Genomic DNA, 18,453 nt, shown 5'->3' on the forward strand with positions numbered 1-18,453 from the left:
GCTAGAGCTGGGAGAGTGACACCTCTATGCACTGGCGGAGGAAGGGGGTGCAGTTGGCGCGCTCCACCCCAGTGTCATTGCTGCCCCCCTCCCTGGGTCAATTGCTGCTTGCTGTGTGTGGCACCCCCTGGGACACTCACCCCACCCCATGGGCAGCTAGCCCCGCCTCCAGGTGCACAGCTAGCTCCACATCTGCCTCTTCCTCTTCCTCTGCCCAACACACACACACACACACATTGCTCAGCACAACGGAGCTTTGGGGAGTTCTTCCCATCAGCTATTTGAGCAAGCTCCAGCTTTGTGTGAACCTCCAGTTTGTTTTTCCTACTATGCCCATGTGCCCAGTGCTGGTGCCAGACTATTTGTGTCCTAGGTAAGGCTAACTACTTGCACACCACCAATTTTTAAATTTTTTTTTCTAACTTCAATTTAAAAACAACAACAGATGTCTTGTAGAAAAATAAATAAACAAAAGCACAAAACTTGAAAGGACTAACTAATACAACCATATTTAATCATGTTTCTCAAATACAAAACGAACTGTTTCAGCACACAAATCATTTTGAATCATCTTGTGAATTGTGTTGTTAAAATTTAAGTCCATAAGAAGTTTTGATTTCAGGCACATCAAAATCTCACTTGGGTGTCCTTTCCTTTGCAGATTTTGCCGCCAGTTCCTTCAGGTTAAGGGCTGATCCTTGGGCATGCTGAGTGGATGCATTTGCCAAGCCAGCTAGTCTGTTTTCCAACATTGTTGAGCGTATGTAAGTTTTGATAAATTTGAGCTTTGAGAACCTGTTTGCCACTAGCCACTGGAAGTGTACGAAGGATCCTCAGGGCAAGAGGAACATTTGGCACATTATCCAGGAGTTTTTGTTGTAGTATGAAGATAAGTACTCCTTGTGGCTGCATAGACATTGGAAGTCTTTGAGCTATTGCTATAAATTCACAACACTGGTCTTCAGCATAAATGTTTTTTTTTTTCCATTGCGAATCAATGATTTTTCCAGATTCTTGTAGGCCTTAGGTACACCTTCAGTATTTTTTCTGTTAATACTGTATAGATCATACAGGAAGCCAAATAGGGAATTATATTGTTATAGCTGTTGGAATCTCTCTTCAACAGATTGTATGGTCATGTCTAAGACAGCATTGTAGCAATCTACTTTGAATTTCTGCTTTGGATAGTGTGGTGTTTCTTCTCAGGTCTCATACTCAAACTGCTGTTTCTTTCTCCTTTTCCAACTTGTTCTGTCTCAAACTTCAGTAGTATTCCTAGCTCCTTGGTAATCTCGGTAGCATCTATCAGAACTTGTTGAAAGCACTCATATCTGCAGCCCACAAGGTAATTCTTGGCTACTTGCAATTAGTTTGTAGCTGATTTTAAATCAGTTTTTTTTTTTCCTTTTTCATAAAAATAAACAAAATGCAGAGAGGGAGCTCCTCTACTTTGCCTGGAATGACTTCTCTGCTAAATCCACAAGCATATAAAAGGACGACAAATTGTTCAGAAAAACCAAGCTTTGGAAATCAAAGTCTATTTATATAGGTTATTTGTGATTTGGGAATTAATGCTGGATTAATAGCTGTTGGGGGTGGGTGGATTGGCTGCTTTTAAAAGTGTGCCGGTAAAAAACAAGGAATCAATTTATCCGTTAACAAGTGCCGCTCGACATCTCTTAGAAGCAGAATGCCTCTAAGGAATATTTGTTGACATGCTGGAATCTCTGATTCGAAAGCTTACTGTAGACCACCAGTCAAGTGTCATGGCCTCTTTGAGGTCCTGAAATGTTTGCTATTGTGAACTTTGTAAAAAAACAAACAAACCAAAGAGCAGGCCAAAGAATGACAGAATAAGACTTTGATTAGCATGATGGAGCTCTTGCTTCTAAAAATTGAACTCAAAATGCCACTGCCCTCAGATTTCAGTTCTCTTCTGATCATGGCCACCACAAAGTTCATGAAGGCCAGATGCCTGCCGAGGGACTGGGATTCTGTAAGAAGAGCCTGATGGATCAGACCAAGGGCACATCTAATCCAGCATCCGATTCTCACAGTGGCCAACCAGATGACTGTGGGAAATGTTCAAGCAGGACCCAAGCACAAGAGCACTGTCCCTTCCTGTGGTTTCCAGCAACAGGTATTCAAAAGCCTTATTGTCCCCACCCATGGAAACAGAGCACAGCCATCATGGCTAGTGGCCATTGATAGTTGTCAGGCTTCGGGAAAATGGCTTCCTCCCACCATGACAGTAGATAAGAGATCAAATGAAAGCAATGCCTTACAGTTAGAAACTTTAATAATCACAGCGAGAGAACAAAGAACACATTTCCTAGAAATGGCGGTGCTCCCAATTAAGGGACACTCTCCTCCCCGTCCCAATTAATCTACATCACTCCTACATCTTTTAATCTGAGCTAGTACCTTCTGTGCTTTCTGTTCTGACACTTTCTGAGCTCTTCGTGACTCTGGAGAAGAGGGGTAGATGTTATCCAGAGACTGTGAATCTGTTAACTCTCTCTCTCTTCTAGTGTTTCTTCTGCTAGCTGTTCCCCATCTAGTATTTCCCAACTTCTGCCTTCTGAACTATTTGTTGTTTAGTCATTTAGTCGTATCCGACTTTTTGTGACCCCATGGACCAGAGCACACCAGGCACTCCTGTCTTCCACTGCCTCCCACAGTTTGGTCAAACTTGTTGGTAGCTTCAAGAACACTGTCCAACCATCTCGTCCTCTGTCGTCCCCTTCTCCTTGTGCCCTTAATCTTTCCCAACATCAGGGTCTTTTCCAGGGAGTCTTCTCATGAGGTGGCCAAAGTATTGGAGCTTCAACTTCAGGATCTGTCCTTCCAGTGAGCACTCAGGGCTGATTTCCTTCAGAATGGAAAGGTTTGATCTTCTTGCAGTCCATGGGTCTCTCAAGAGTCTCCTCCAGCACCATAATTCATCAATTCTTTGGTGATCAGCCTTCTTTATGGTCCAGCTCTCACTTCCATACATCACTACTTGAAAAACCATAGCTTTAACTATACGGACCTTTGTCGGCAAGGTGATGATTCTGCTTTTTAAGATGCTATCTAGGTTTGTCATTGCTTTCCTCCCAAGAAGCAGGCATCTTTTAATTTTGTGACTTTCGTCACCATCTGCAGTGACCATGGAGCCCAAGAAAGTAAAACCTCTGCAAACCACTGTTCCAAATCTATGATGTCCTTCTCCTCTTGGGAAGGTTCAGGATCAGGATCAGAGGGAGGGGGTGGCTCCCACCATTCTTCCTCAGTGCAGCCCTCCTCAGCACGGTCCCTGACAATTCACAGTCCCTCCTCCATGAATTTGCCCAGTCCTCTTTTAATGTCATTCAAGTTACTGGCCATTATTGGCTTCTGTGGGAGCGAGTTCCATAGCTTAACTTCAGAAAGGCCCACTGTTACCTTCTGATCTGATGCTTTCTGCAAACACCTGGCCTTTGCTTCTTTTCATTCTCCGCTTAGACATATTTTACTCATCGGTGGCACTTCTTATGGGAGCAGAGAGGGTTCTTAGCTCTCTTCCATGGTGGGAAGCCCCCATGTGAAATTCCCCAAGATGCTATGGCCACTGGCAGCAGCAAGTAGTGGCATTGTGCTGGTCCCGTGGGCTAACCGAGAGGCAAGGTCTGAGTCCAGTCTGAGGTCGATGGTGCAATATGGAGGCAGTCCGTAGAAGTTGAAGATGGGTGCAGGGCAGGAAGTCAGGGGAGGTCAGGAGCTCCGGCAGAGAAGCAGGTCAGGGATCAGGCTGGAACTGACAACCAACACTGTTGCTCTTGCAACTTGAGACTGGGGCTGGGTGGCTTTTATCTGCCCCAAGGCATAGGGCAGCCCTGATCCTCAGGTGACTCACCTCTCCTGGCCTGGAGGCAAGCACTCCTCCTGTGGGAACTTAGTTCCCTCCACCTCTCTGCCCTGAGTTTCTGTAGCTCAGGAGAGGCCAGAGGGTTACCGGACCCAGAGGCAACCTCAGCCTCCTCTGACGGGGCTGAGAGTGGAGCACCTGCAGGCAATGGGTCCTCCATCACCTCAGGAGCCAGAGCAGACTCAGCTGGTTCTGGAGGCGGAGAATCCTGTGCAGGATGGGATTCCTCAGGTTCAGCATCTGAATCTGATTCCCAGGCCATCACAGGCATCATGAAAGGACTCTGGGGGCAGCAGCAAGAGCAACCAACACCTTTATAGTGCCAAAATGAAATGGAAAACCTTTCTAAACTGGTTTTATGTGGCATACCTATCCTTTAGTGCTACAATTTAATTTGTACTTGACTTTATGAAACATTCCCCCAATGATGTTCTGGAATGACACCGAGAATAATAACATTATTCATTGAAATAACAGTACAGCATTTGGAAATAAGAAAGTGATTACCGTATATTCGAAAGCATTAAAAATGCAGCTAGGAGTCGACCTGTGGAATTTCAACTTCTTGATGCAAAGTAAAAGTAATTACCTGGTACAGTAGTGGTTTCAAGATTGTCCATTCCTTTTCACTGTCAGTCCTTTTAGTCACTAAATTATGGTATTTCAATATGTAACAACAACAACAACAACAACAACAACAACAACAACAACAACAACAACAGGATAGATATTTATTTATTTAAAAATATATTTTAGATTAAAGAGCTGCATCTGTTAGCCCTTTGCATTCACTCCCAAGTCATGATAACATCCTTATAATTGCCAAAATTAGGACCAAGGACCTGGGCTCATCATCCAGTTAATTTAGATCTCCTGTTTCAGACAGTGCTAGAAGGAAGAGGAATAATATGTTTTCAATGGAGCTGGAGGGAACATGGGGCGTTTGAGAGGCTTGGCTTCAGCCCACCTGAGATCAGGTGCACATCTGAAGAGGACTTGAGAAAACACTCCAGACAAAACACTCCAGGGAAGTGCCCTGACTCAGACTAGATCTTGGCATGTGCAGAAGGTAGCTTTGTTTATGTTCAATAAATGTTGTTGCTCTTGTTAAAGAAAAATGCCCATTTTCAAACAGATTACAAGAAAGTGCTGTCACTTGTTATAAGCCACTTTATTGCGAGTTGCTATCAGCACTTAGACACCAAACAGCCACTCTTCCTCTTGGTTCCATGTGTACCTGTCATCTCCTCTTAAGCATTCCTGTGTTAAATGTTTTATCAAGCACTTCCAGCCCCCTTGTGTTTCTGCGAGTAGCGCCATATCACCTCCTTTCGGATGCAGCCCGCTGAAGATGAGCTCAAATGTGACCCTTTGAATCAGATGACCTTGATGTGACTTTGGGATAATACGGCTGTACTATCAATGCTTGGTCTTTTCTACAGGGCTATTCTAAATTGTTTGGAGCATTTCATGTGCATTATTCCAGGGCTCCTTATAACAAGCAAGTAATAAGAATGTATATTCTCTCTCCTTCCCCCCTTCCACACTGTGTGGTTAGGAGGCTTTGGAAAATGCAGAGGATAGCAGCATTTGTTCCTATAGCTCCAAGCCATGTATTCTCCGCTCCTCAAACAACAACAACAACAACAACAACAACAACAACAACAACAACAACAACAACAACGGACTTATGGTCATGGTGGGGGAATCGTGCTGCCATCCCAAAATCACTGGGAATATGCTGCCAAGTGTTAAGTGAATGAGTAGTTAGAGCTTTAATACCAGCGTAATAGTTAAACACCGACAACTGGGAAACACTGGCCTGCGAGCACTCCAGTTGGTGAACAGCCTTTACCAAAGGTGTCATGGGTTTTGAAGATGCTCAAACTCAGGACGAAAGGGAGAAATGCACTAAGAGGAAGGCATGCTTGGCAAACCCTCAACTCCCACCATGGAACTTGATCATCTCTCCTCCAAAACACAAAAGTGAGAGGATACAAATAGGGCCAGGGAACACCCAACCCACCCTCCCCAAGAAACCACGTTTCTCATTCACTGAGGACACAATCTGTGTACCTATGTAAACAAAAGACCATGATCAACTCCCACCTGGAAATCTATGCCCCCACTGTGGAAGGACGTGTGGATCCAGAATTGGCCTCCACAGTCTGACTCACTGTTAAGACTGTATTCATGGAAGACAATCTTACTCAGCTACGAGTGATCACCAAAGAAGAAGACAAGTGTAATGTATGAAAAAGTCTTTTGTTTACATAGGTACACAGATTGTGTCCTCAGTGAATGAGAAACGTGGTTTCTTGGGGAGGGTGGGTTGGGTGTTCCCTGGCCCTATTTGTATCCTCTCACTTTTGTGTTTTGGAGGAGAGATGGATGGCCACTCTCCTGCCCAATCCCAGCCACATTAAATTATTTCATTTATTTGTTGTTGATGATGGGTGGTTCAGTCTTCTGTCCTTTCGACATTTAAATAGATTTTCAGCATGAATAGGGAAGCAATTTATTCGATGAATCTTTATCTTCTTCTTATTTGGCGATCACTCACTGCCGAGTAAGATTGTCTTCCATGAACACAGTCTTAACAGTGAGTCCGTAAGTGATTGTGGTGGCCTATTCTGGATCCACACATCCTTCCACAGTGGGGACATAGGTTTCCCGGAAGCAGTTGATCAAGGTGAGAGTTTCCCAAACGTGCCTTCCTCTTAGCACGTTCAAGCATCTTCAGAGTCCATGACATCTTTGGTAAAGGCTGTTCTCCAATTGGAGCACTCGCAGGCCAGTGTTTCCCAGTTGTCGGTGTTTATACTACTTTTTTTTTTTTTTAGATTTGCCTTGAGGAGTCTTTAAACCTCTTTTGCTGACCACTGGTATTGTGCTTTCCATTTTAAAGTTTGGAATAGAGTAGTTGCTTTGGAAGACGATAATCAGGCATCCGCACAACATGACCAGTCCAACAAAGTTGATGTTGAAGAATCATCACTTCCACACTGGTGATCTTTGCTTCTTCCAGTACACTGGCATTAGTTTGCCTGTCTTCCCAAGTGATGTGTAAAACTTTTCAGAGACACCGTTGATGTTGGAGGAGTTGGAGGTGGCATTTATAAGTGATCCATGTCTCACAAGCATACAGTAAGGTTGGTAGTACAATAGCATCTTTCTACCCTTTCTATGTACATATGTGTCTCTGTATTCCTGTTTCAGTCACTCAATTCTATTGCCTTCTCCCACTTGCCAGTTTTTCTGAAGCTCTGTTTGGGCATTCATATGCAAGGTGGAGCAAGGGTTTATTGCTCCCTCAGCTCATCAGCTGCTGTCCAGTTCAGAGCCCTCAATTGTTTTGAGGTCGAAGGTCTGAAGTGGGAACCCTCCCCTATGACTTAGAACCCTGCAACATCTTGTGGCGAAGGCTTGGCCCTGTTCCTCTGATGTTTGCTTACAGGCAACAAAAATGGCCATAGCTCAGTGGGAGATGTATCAACCTTTCAAGCAGAAGGTCAAAGCTTCAATCCCTGGCATTTTCCAGGTAGGAGGGATGAAACCTTGAACTGCTGCCAATAGACAATAATAAGCTAGATGGGCCAGTGTTGTAAGGCAGCTCCGTATATTCCCATAAATGTTCAAATAGGACCTCAGACCCTCAACATTTTGTGCTAATGAGTTATTATGGGATGGTTTATGTGTCCTAACTTAGGGTCCTGTCCCCCCTGCATCAGTGGTGCAGTCTGGACTGCGTAAACACCAGAAGACCCAGATCTCTACTAGAATATATATGATGATGACATGATAGTAGCAATAATGTTTAATGTGCAACTTGCAATAGCACATGAACACAAAGGCAATAATCCGTCCAAACCCCAGTACAGCCACCACATCTATTTGCCCTATTTGTTCCGAATCACAAAGAGCAATGCACTGCTCCCTGTTATGTTAACATTTTCAGAAGTCTACTGCGATAATAACTTACGAAATAAAGAAAGTCGGGAGGGAGACAGTGGCACTTTGTGAAGCTGTGGTGGAGCTGGATGTCCTTGCAATTCATTTATCAAGCACTGCCGTTTTCTTTATAAGAGAGGTAAAATAATAAATAGCAAGCAGAGAAAGTTAATTTACCTCCATAGAATTTGATTCAATAATAATAGTAAAGAAAAAAGAAAAAAAAAGAGTGAGGGGGAAAAGAAGAATGTTCTCTAGCCCCTACAGGCTTATTGTCACTTCTAATTTAAAAGAGCAGTGCATCAGGCAACATGGGATTTTGTGATCCAGCATGGTATAATTTCCAATGTATAGGAGAATGTATAGCTCTGCCATGACACAGACAAATTGCTTATTGTGTTTGCCCTGTCCCATAATTTTGTTAGCACAGTGAAAAACGTGTGTTAGCAGAAATATCATACATTAAAGCTGCTAGATAGCTTGCCCGTTTTGGAGAAATTCTTCTTTATGTTTTATTTATCACTCCGTGTCGTTTTCTTCTTCCAAGACGGTGCACCTGCTTATCAGCTGACTCTGCCATCTCTGGCGACACACTCCTGGAGAAAATGTTAACACCATGATTTATTTTATTTTATTTTGCTCACAGGTGTTCATATCAGAACCTTTCGAGCTTTATTTACATCTATAGCATAATATTGTGAATTGTCTACAGGCAGTGGTTGGGTCATCTTTAATATATTCAGCATCCAAATTGGGTTCCATGTTGCCTCATTTGTGAAATTTTGCTTTAAAGGCAAGAAAGGATTTCTGAGTCTCACTGCTTGCAGTCCCACTGCAGTTTTGCATCAACAGTCCTGCATAAAACTGGAATTTTAGTGGAACTTCGCAGCATTATCCAACAACTAATTATGATGGCCAACCAGGGTTTGAGTAAACCCATTTTTTCCCTCTTGCCTAGATCTGCAAAAACCGAATGGGATGTGGAGGATTGTCAAACATTTGATAAGGTAAAGGTAAAGGGACCCCTGACCATTAGGTCCAGTCGTGACCAACTCTGGGGTTGCACGCTCATCTCGCTCTATAGGCTGAGGGAGCTGGCGTTTGTCCGCAGACAGCTTCCGGGTCATGTGGCCAGCATGACTAAGCCGCTTCTGGCAAACCAGAGCAGCACACGGAAACGCTATTTACCTTCCCGCCGGAGCGGTACCTATTTATCTACTTGCACTTGCTTTCAAACTGCTAGGTTCACAGGAGCAGGGACTGAGCAACGGGAGCTCACCCTGTTATGGGGATTCGAACTGCCGACCTTCTGATTGGCAAGTCCTAGGCTCTGTGGTTTAACCCACAGCGCCACCCGCATCCCTCTACCAAACATTTGGTAGAGCACAATAAATGGGTTGAAGGTCACATTTGGAACTGAGGACCACAGGGCTTGAAGTATAGCATGAAGAGACATACAGGCACATATATTTTTGTGCTTAATATACACAAACCCCATCAAGAATCTGGATGCGCTTATCGTTTTGCTACACCCGTGGCAACGGCTTCAGAATTTAGCGTGACTGATGTGAGGGAACTAGATATCCATTCAAGTTTCCATATACACTGTGCTGCGGTCTCACCGTCAAAAGGGACAGAGATGATCTCACAAATCATCTCAACTCCTTCAGCTCTGAATTCCTTGGGTTATTGTCAGTCTCCATCCTTCTGCACACAGCAGAAATATGCTGGTCGCAACAGATTCCTCTGTATGCCAAAGATAGCCCGCTTTAAAGTCGTCTTTCTATTAAATTGCAAACATGGATCATCCTTGTGAGACTAGTAACAGCAGAAATTCCAACTTCCCCAAGCTCCTATTCAGCATTTTTAGCACAATTGACAGCATTTTTAGGTTCAGTCTCAGGTCAACAGTCTCTATTAATAAAAATAAAAATGATCACATTATGTATTCGTATCCTGTAATCAAATATTTTCTTATTATGGGTGGCACCTCTGACACAAAATGCTCACCATTTCTAAAATGCATTTATCAACATCCTATCATGTTACAACAATTGGGAATATTTTATTGCTCAATGATTCTAGACCAGCTCTGAATCCTAGCATTTCTTTCGACCTTGGGGAAAAGTCAAGAGAACAAGAATGGACATCGTATAATTTGAAATATGATACTGTTTCCAATCTAACAATTGGCTTTATAATTCACAGTTGGCTTTTTCATCCATAGTTTTGGCCTAAGTTTCTGTTTCTCTAAAACAGGTTTGACTCTACCGTTAGACAAAGTCAGGCAATCAACACAGGCAGAAGATACTGGGTGACAACAGTTCTAGACAGAACACTTTGGTTTGAAGACATAGTTGTGTGTGCCACACAATATTTCCTTCACCCTGATGCCCTCAGCTGCAGTAGAAGACATTATCCCATTGCTAGTATGGAAATAAGGTGTCTTCTCAACAGGGAATGGTGGGGATGATGGGCACCATCTTGTCCCTTGCCTCAAGCAGAAAAATTTCTTGGGCCGGCATTGCTTCCAAAGACTCAATTGAAGCAAAATGTCCATCTGTTTGAATAAAGAAGATTCAGGAGAACTTTTGGATTACCAGCCAAGGTGCAGGGGTGGAGAGAACTTCTACAGCTCTTGAACTCCAAAGCAAAGTCAGATGTTTTGAAACCACCAGGACTGGCTGCGTGGTGTTTTGTTTTTAAATCAAAATTCCTCACTCAGAGTTGTAACTTTGTAAAACAGGAGTGTGGAACTTCTTCCCAATTTAGGCAACCCATATGTTACTGTCCTTCAGTGTCAGGGAATGATCTGGATCTGAAGACTGGCAAATGCAATCAGAGGCAGATCAGCTCCTCTCAGAAGAAGAGGGAAAATATTCACCACCCCTGCCTCCAGCGTTTTCAGAAGCAGAGAGAGAGAGCAGACACAGACAGAGAAGCTGCACAGATTAGGGAGGAGTCACCCAGCTATGAGATAATGGCAAGAGATACAGAATGGAGGGGGCAGCTGGAGGACACATCAATTGAGAGTACGGGGGGCAATCAAGCCCTCCCCATGGACTTGGAGGTCTGAACGTATCAGAGAACAAAAGAGGAAAAGAGGGAGAGGAACTTCCCATTGGCGCACTCCTTGCTGCGGAAGTTGGCAGGAGGATTCAGAGTAGGCAACTGATTTGTGCTTGCAACATCATGCTGTAATAAAAGGACTATAAATCTTTCAAATGCTCATTAATTCTTATCTGTAAGCTACCGAAGGGAGAGGGGAACTCCAAGGCTTGACATACAGGATCATCCCTCCCAGTCCTGCCAAACAGCCTCACTGAGATTTAGCCCCTCACAAAGTCAAATGAGGCAAAAGCCTGTTTGTGTGTGACAAAAGCTATAAAAGATACAGTACCACAAAACCATGAATGAACATTGTTGAGTGCACTTCATAACTGGTATCTTTTCTTTTTCTTAATTATTATTATTTCATTTATATCCCACATTTCCTTCACAGAGCTAAAGGTGGTGTACATGTCTCCACCTGTTCTCATTTTACCTTCACTCAGTGGCGGAGCTTCATGCCCTGGAACCGGGGGGGGGGGGGGTGGAGAGCAGGCTGGGCGGGGCTGGCGTGCATCCTGGGGGTGTGGCACGTCGCCCACAGGGGTGTGATGGGCATCCTGGGGGTGTGGCGCTGCCCGAAGGGGGGTGGCACATCACTTGCAGGGGCGTGGTCCCAGTGGGGGCGGTGGGGGCAGCCACGATGGTACCCCACTGGGATCGCACTGCCGGGGGCGGTGCGCTCCCCCCGCACTCCTCTTCCTCCACCACTGCCTTCACTACAACCTTGTGGAGCAAATTTAGGCTGATGGGATGTGATTGGCTGCAGGTTACCCTGTGGGCTTCACATCTGAGGTAGGATTTGAATCCAGGTCTGCCATGTCCTAGTCCATCAACATTCCAGCCAGTGTTGTTATTCTAGAAAAAGAGATGTCAGAGCTCACCATGAACACCTCCCTTGCTCTCCAAGAATGGCAATGGCATCCACCTGAGAGGGGCCAGAACTGAGATCAGGTGAGTTCCCACTGGAAAAAAAATGTCCTGATTACAATAATGACTACTGCACTGACTCAACAGAGTAGTCACAGAAGGGAGAAGATAGGCTCCAGCACAACACAAAGGCCAAAGGACAATTAGCTGGTTGTTTGAATGCTTCCATTTTGCCTGCCTCTTCGGCAGTGGCTTAAGAACAGAAAGAAAAACATATCTAATAACTTACACTGTTTTAATTATGAATCTTACCTTGGAAGCAGAGCAGAACAGCTTAAGGTTGATTGTAAGAAATCACTGGCTCATACCCTCAGGCACTTGGAGCCTCACAGTGAGCTCCCGGGACTGTGCTGCTGCAAACATCATAGCCTCCTTCAGGCACAGAAGGAAATAGGGCATACAGTATCATCAGCATCATGCCTCTGTCTGTCTGGCAGTTTGACACCTCGGGATTTAACCCTGACTAGAGTCTGGATTGTGTCGCTTTTGTTGTTGCATCTTTGCTCAATCCTTCCTCCCATAGGAGCCCAGAGTGGCACACACATAAGGAACAAATACAGCCCGTTTTTAAAAGAAAAGAATGTGTGCCGAAGAGACCTATAAAACAGTGTGAATATACACCACACAGCAAGAAAGGAGTAGCATTTTGCCAGCCCCAAACATCCTTTCCCAGAGAGACATGGACATCTTTCACCACTGGTGGAATGATTCTAACGAGGGGGACAGACTTAGCTCTGTGGGGAAAGAGTTCCCTAATCAGCACCCATCATGGGAGAAGATCTTATCTTTTCTCACCACTTCATGGGCTATGACCACTGGTGGGACAATGGCCAAGGCCTCCCTTACTGAGGCATGGGTTGTCGTGTATTGGTTGCCCCTGAAAGTTCTTGGATCCCAAACCATTCAGGGCTCAAATACTAATACCAGGATCTGGGATGGGGCCCAGAAGCTCACAGGCAGCTAGTGCTGTGATTTCAGATTGGTGTTAGGGAAGGGTGGTAGAGCATCTGATAGAGCTCCTGGTTCAATCCCTGGCACCTCCAGATATGGGTGGAAGAGACCCCATCTGATACCCTGGAGAGTTGCTGCTACTCAGTGTACACAATACTGAGCTAGATAGACCAATGTTTTGACTCAGTATAAGGTAGCTTCCTATGTTATATGCTCCCTGTTGTTTCACTTAACAGCCTGGTGGTCCTGTTCTGCACTAGCTGTTTTCAAGGTATAGTGCATTGCGTCAATGAATTAGTGAGATTGACAGTGCAGAAGCTACTCCAGGAGCAGCCATTGAAGGGAAACAAGATGGAGCTCAATGTAGACACTCCTTACCATTGGGTCTGCAGTGATAAGGCAGTACCTCCAACCAGTGTCTCCATATAGGTGTTAAATAGCACGGAGGACAGAATGGAACCCTGTGGGACCCACACAACATAAGTGCCAAGAGGCTGAGGAGAAGACCCTCATTGCCACTCTCTGGGAATGGCCCCTTGGGTAGGAGCAGTACTCCTGAAACATGGCACCCCGAAAGCAACAAGTCACAGCAGCAGGATACTGTGGTCAATGTTATCAAAAGTCACCATGAGGTTGAGTAAAAACAACAGAGTAGGACTTCTCCATTTGTTCCTCAATAATGGTCACCAGTAAGGCCAACCAAGGCTCTTTGGTGCCATAACCAGGCCTAAAGCAAAACTAGGACCAGGGATGGAGAAGAAATCAAATTCTTTCACATTTAAAAGTGGACCTGCTTAAATCACACTTTCCAAAACAATCTGGGAAACAAAACAACCATCCTTTGAAAATGCAGTTTCCTGAATTTTGCAATGGAGTTTTCAAGCCCAGTAATATGTACAAAGCAATGTGGGATGCGGGTGGCGCTGTGGGTTAAACCACAGAGCCTAGGACTTGCCGATCAGAAGGTCGGTGGTTCGAATCCCCGCAACAGGGTGAGCTCCCGTTGCTCGGTCCCAGCTCCTGCCAATCTAGCAGTTTGAAAGCACGTCAAAGTGCAAGTAGATAAATAGGTACCGCTCTGGCGAGAAGGTAAACAGTGTTTCCGTGCACAGCTCTGGTTCACCAGAAGCAGCTTAGTCATGTTGCCCACATGACCTGGAAGTTGTACGCCGGCTCCCTCAGCCAATAAAGTGAGATGAACGCCGCAACTCCAGAGTCAGTCACAACTGGGCCTAATGGTCAGGGGTCCCTTTACCTTTTTAATGTGTACAAAACTGCATAACCTAGGGTAAGCTGTACATGAAAATGCATATGTCAGTGAAAATAGCAGACAAAAAAATGTATTCTATTGGGAGAAATTGCTTTGCAAAAATATATATGACGATGTTAGGAGAAATTTGCACTGAAATGCTGATGAATTGGCACTGCCTGGCCAGAAAATAGATGTGCAGTGAGATGAAACTGTCTCTTTCACAAAAAGGTCTTTTACACACGGAAAGAGACACCAAACATCTCCATCAAGGGTTATTTGGAAGATATACAGCTGTGGCGCTGAATAGTGAAGAGTATATTTGTACACATTCCTGTCGTTGATATGTTTGTAGTTGTTCCTAATCAATTTCTGCATTTTCTGCTTCTCTCTTTTTCCAGTTGTGTATGATTGTGTATGATTGTGTATGATATAAATGATATCTATCTATCATCTATCTATATCTATATCTATCTATCTATCTATCTATCTATCTATCTATCATCTATCTATCTATCATCTATCTATCATCTATCTATCTATCTATCATCTATCATCTATCTATCTATCTATCTATCTATCTATCTATCTATCTATCTATCTATCATCTATCTATCATCTATCTATCTATCATCTATCTATCATCTATCTATCTATCTATCTATCTATCTATATCTATCTATCTATCTATCTATCTATCTATCTATCTATCTATCTATATCTATCATCTATCTATCATCTATCTATCTATCATCTATATTTTTATATATCTCTATATACATAAGGCTGTCATTGCACATCCCCCATCAAAGGATTTGTCATGTTGCCTCACAATTCTAGATTTGCATGAAGTTGGGGGGGGGGAGAAGGGGAACAAAAAAGACAGCAGGTTTTTAAATACAGTGGTATCTCGAGTTAAGTACTTAATTCATTCTGGAGGTCCATTCTTAACCTGAAACTGTTCTTAACCTGAAGCACCACTTTAGCTAATGGGGCCTCCCGCTGTGCCGCTGCTGCACGATGTCTGTTCTCATCCTGAAGCAAAGTTCTTAACCAGAGGTAATATTTCTGGGTTAGCGGAGTCTGTAACCTGAAGCATATGTGACCTGAAGCATATGTAACCCGAGTTACCACTGTATTCATTTTAAGCAACAGCTGAGGTTTGAATACAGAGGAGATGGAGGGCTGCAAAGAAGTTATGGGGGGCTTACAGAAAATAGGGGGCTTACAGGAGCTAAGGGGATGGGGGTTTGAGTGAGGTGTGAAGGAAGGGGTTGGGGGTTGGCAAATGGGCGGGGGTTGGCAGCAACAAGAAGAGATTCAGCAGCCCCTGTGTGTGTGTGTGTGTGTGCATGTGTGTAATTTCAAGCTGGAGAAAAATATGAGAAAAGCATATTCTGTGCCTTGACTCATCATTAGTTTCTATAATAAAGATATTCTTCCTAGATAAGAGCTCATTTACTGGTTTTGTTGTTTCAGTTGACTCTCTCTCTTTTTTTTACCTAATTAGAATTCTGAAGAATGAAGCAGGCTCTAATTCATCACTGATATTTCTCTTCATTTTTCTACAGACGGATTTTACTTGGGTTCTAATTACCCTTTTTGCTCATGTAAATTGCATTTTTAGTATGAGAGGCATCTCAGAACACTGTGGGGATTTCCCCACCCTAGCTCTGTTTTTTCCATTGGGGTTTGCACCACTTAAGGAAAATCTGTTTCTAATCTAGCTCCTCATTCGCGCGCCGCGGGGTATCAACATTTACCCTGCATATTTCTATCATCCATAAAGAAAAAGTATTCAGTGGGATAAGAACTTGCTTACCCTTTTCTTTTCTTCTTTGCAACTTTACTCATTACTAAAAAAAGAGAAATATATATATATATATTTAAAAATTTGAACATACCCCTTTTCTTATTTACATAGGATCAAAATAAATAAAACTTCTTTTTTAATAAAGAAGGTGATTAGGGGCGGAATTTTCTGCATGCGAAGAAGAAGAAGAAGATCAAGAAGAGGAGGGGGAAGAAGAGTTTGGATTTGATATCCCGCTTTATCACTACCCGAAGGAGTCTCAAAGTGGCTAACATTCTTTCCTCCCTCAAAGCAAACACTCTGTGAGGTGAGGCTGAGAGATTTCAGAGAAGTGTGACTAGCCCAAGGTCACCCAGCAGCTGCATGTGGAGGAGCGGGGACGCGAACACACTTCACCAGATTACAAGTCCATCGCTCTTAACCACTACACCACACTGGCAGATGCTGTACCACTGAGTAATGGGAAAGGGTAGGTGGCAGTTGCAGCCCATCACAGCAGGCCCTCACAGAGCAAACCAGCCCTGCATTTGCCAGGCATTGCTAATTTCCCCTCAGCTGGCCACAAGGGCAGACGGAAAAGCCCATCATACACTAAATAATTTTATTATCTGCATGCCGCCCATTCAACATTAAAAAACTTCCCTATACAGGGCTGCCTTCAGATGTCTTCTCAAGTTTGTATAGTTACTTATTTCCTTGGATCAGGGGTCACATAACTCCATCCATACACACACACAGCTTTTTTCTGGGGGTACGCAGGGGTATGCATACCCCTAAACATTTTGTGAATCTTTGTACTTTTGTCCATTTGCTGTATTTATTTTTCCCAATTTGGACTATAAAATGGTGATTTTCTTGAGTCAAAATTAGAGTACCCCTAAACATTTTTTTTAGAAAAAGCACTGTGTGTGTATATATATATTATTATTTTTTTTAAATTTACATTTCAAAATATTCATTTAAACAACCTTAAACCAAGGACTTCTCTTTCCATGGTTTATTTTACATACCATAGGTAAAGGTAAAGGGACCCCTGACCGTCAGGTCCCGTCGTGGACGACTCTGGCGTTGCGGTGCTCATCTCGCTTTATTGGCCGAGGGAGCCGGCGTACAGCTTCCGGGTCATGTGGCCAGCATGACTAAGCTGCTTCTGGCGAACCAGAGCAGCGCACGGAAACACCATTTACCTTCCCGCCGTGCTTTCGAACTGCTAGATGGGCAGGAGCTGGGACCAAGCAATGGGAGCTCCCACCGTCACGGGGATTTGAACCGCCGACCTTCTGATCGGCAAGTCCTAGGCTCTATGGTTTAGACCACAGTGTCACCTGCGTCTATTTACATACCATACATCCCTGCATATTTTACATGAACCAAACCATTCAGCAATCCATTGTTACATCCATCAAAAGCCATTAACACCATACCCTTCAAAAGTTCTCAATGAAAATAAGGACAACCTACCATACCCTCCAACATTTCTCCGATGAAAACAGGGGCATCCTAAAGAAAAGCATGGCATTCTGGATTCAAATCAGAAAGTGGGACAGCTTCTGTAAATCCAGGACTGTCCCTGGTCTGGGTTTTGGCCTATACAGTGGTGTCCCGCAAGACGAATGCCTCGCAAGACGAAAAACTCGCTAGACGAAAGAGTTTTCCGTCTTTTGAGGTGCTTCGCAAGACGAATTTCCCTATGGGCTTGCTTCGCAAGACGAAACGTTGGGCGAGTTCTTGCGACTCCCCCCCCTTTTTCTAAGCCGCTAAGCCGCTAATAGCCGCTAAGCTGCTAAACCGCTAATAGCGCTAATCCGCTAAGCCGCTAATAGCCGTGCTTCGCAAGACGAAAAAACCGCAAGACGAAGAGACTCGCGGAACGAATTAATTTTGTCTTGTGAGGCACCACTGTAAAGCCTTAAATGTCTCAGGACAACAATACCTCAAGGATTGCCTCTCCCCATATGAACCAACCCAGACTCTGAGATCATGATCTGAAGCTCTTCTTCATGTTCCACTTCCGTGAGAGGTCCAGAGGGTGGCAATATGAGAGCAGACTATTCCTGTGATGGCTCCCTGTTTGTGGAATGATCTTCTCAGGGAGGTTCACCTGGTGTCTTCATTATATATCTTAAGGTGCCAGGGGGAAATGTTTCTGTCCAACCAGGAGGCTATTGGTTTGTTTTTGCTTTATTACGTATTTTGTGTTCTCATTCTTTATTTTTATGCAAACCGCCCTGCGATCTTTAGATGAAAGGGGTTCTACTAATACTAATACTAATACTAATATACAGAAGTTGTTTCCTCACCCAGAACCCAAAATGTAGCTTGATGCCAGTCTGTAACCCCCATCTTCAGACAAAAATGCAAATTTCATTTTGGCCTAGTTTTTTAATCTCTCCCACTTGAAACCCTTGCTTTGTGTAACACCCAAGAAAAAAGCACACCAAGAACTCTGGCCAATATAAGTTTCAATAGTGGGAGTGGCCCCGACTCGCAAATCAATAGTCAATTGTAACAAAAACTAATCAGAATACATACTTTTGAATGGATTGGTTTTTGTTACAATTG

Source organism: Podarcis cretensis (genome assembly GCF_951804945.1).
Source record: "Podarcis cretensis genome assembly, chromosome: 10".
Classification (NCBI taxonomy): Eukaryota; Metazoa; Chordata; class Lepidosauria; order Squamata; family Lacertidae; genus Podarcis; species Podarcis cretensis.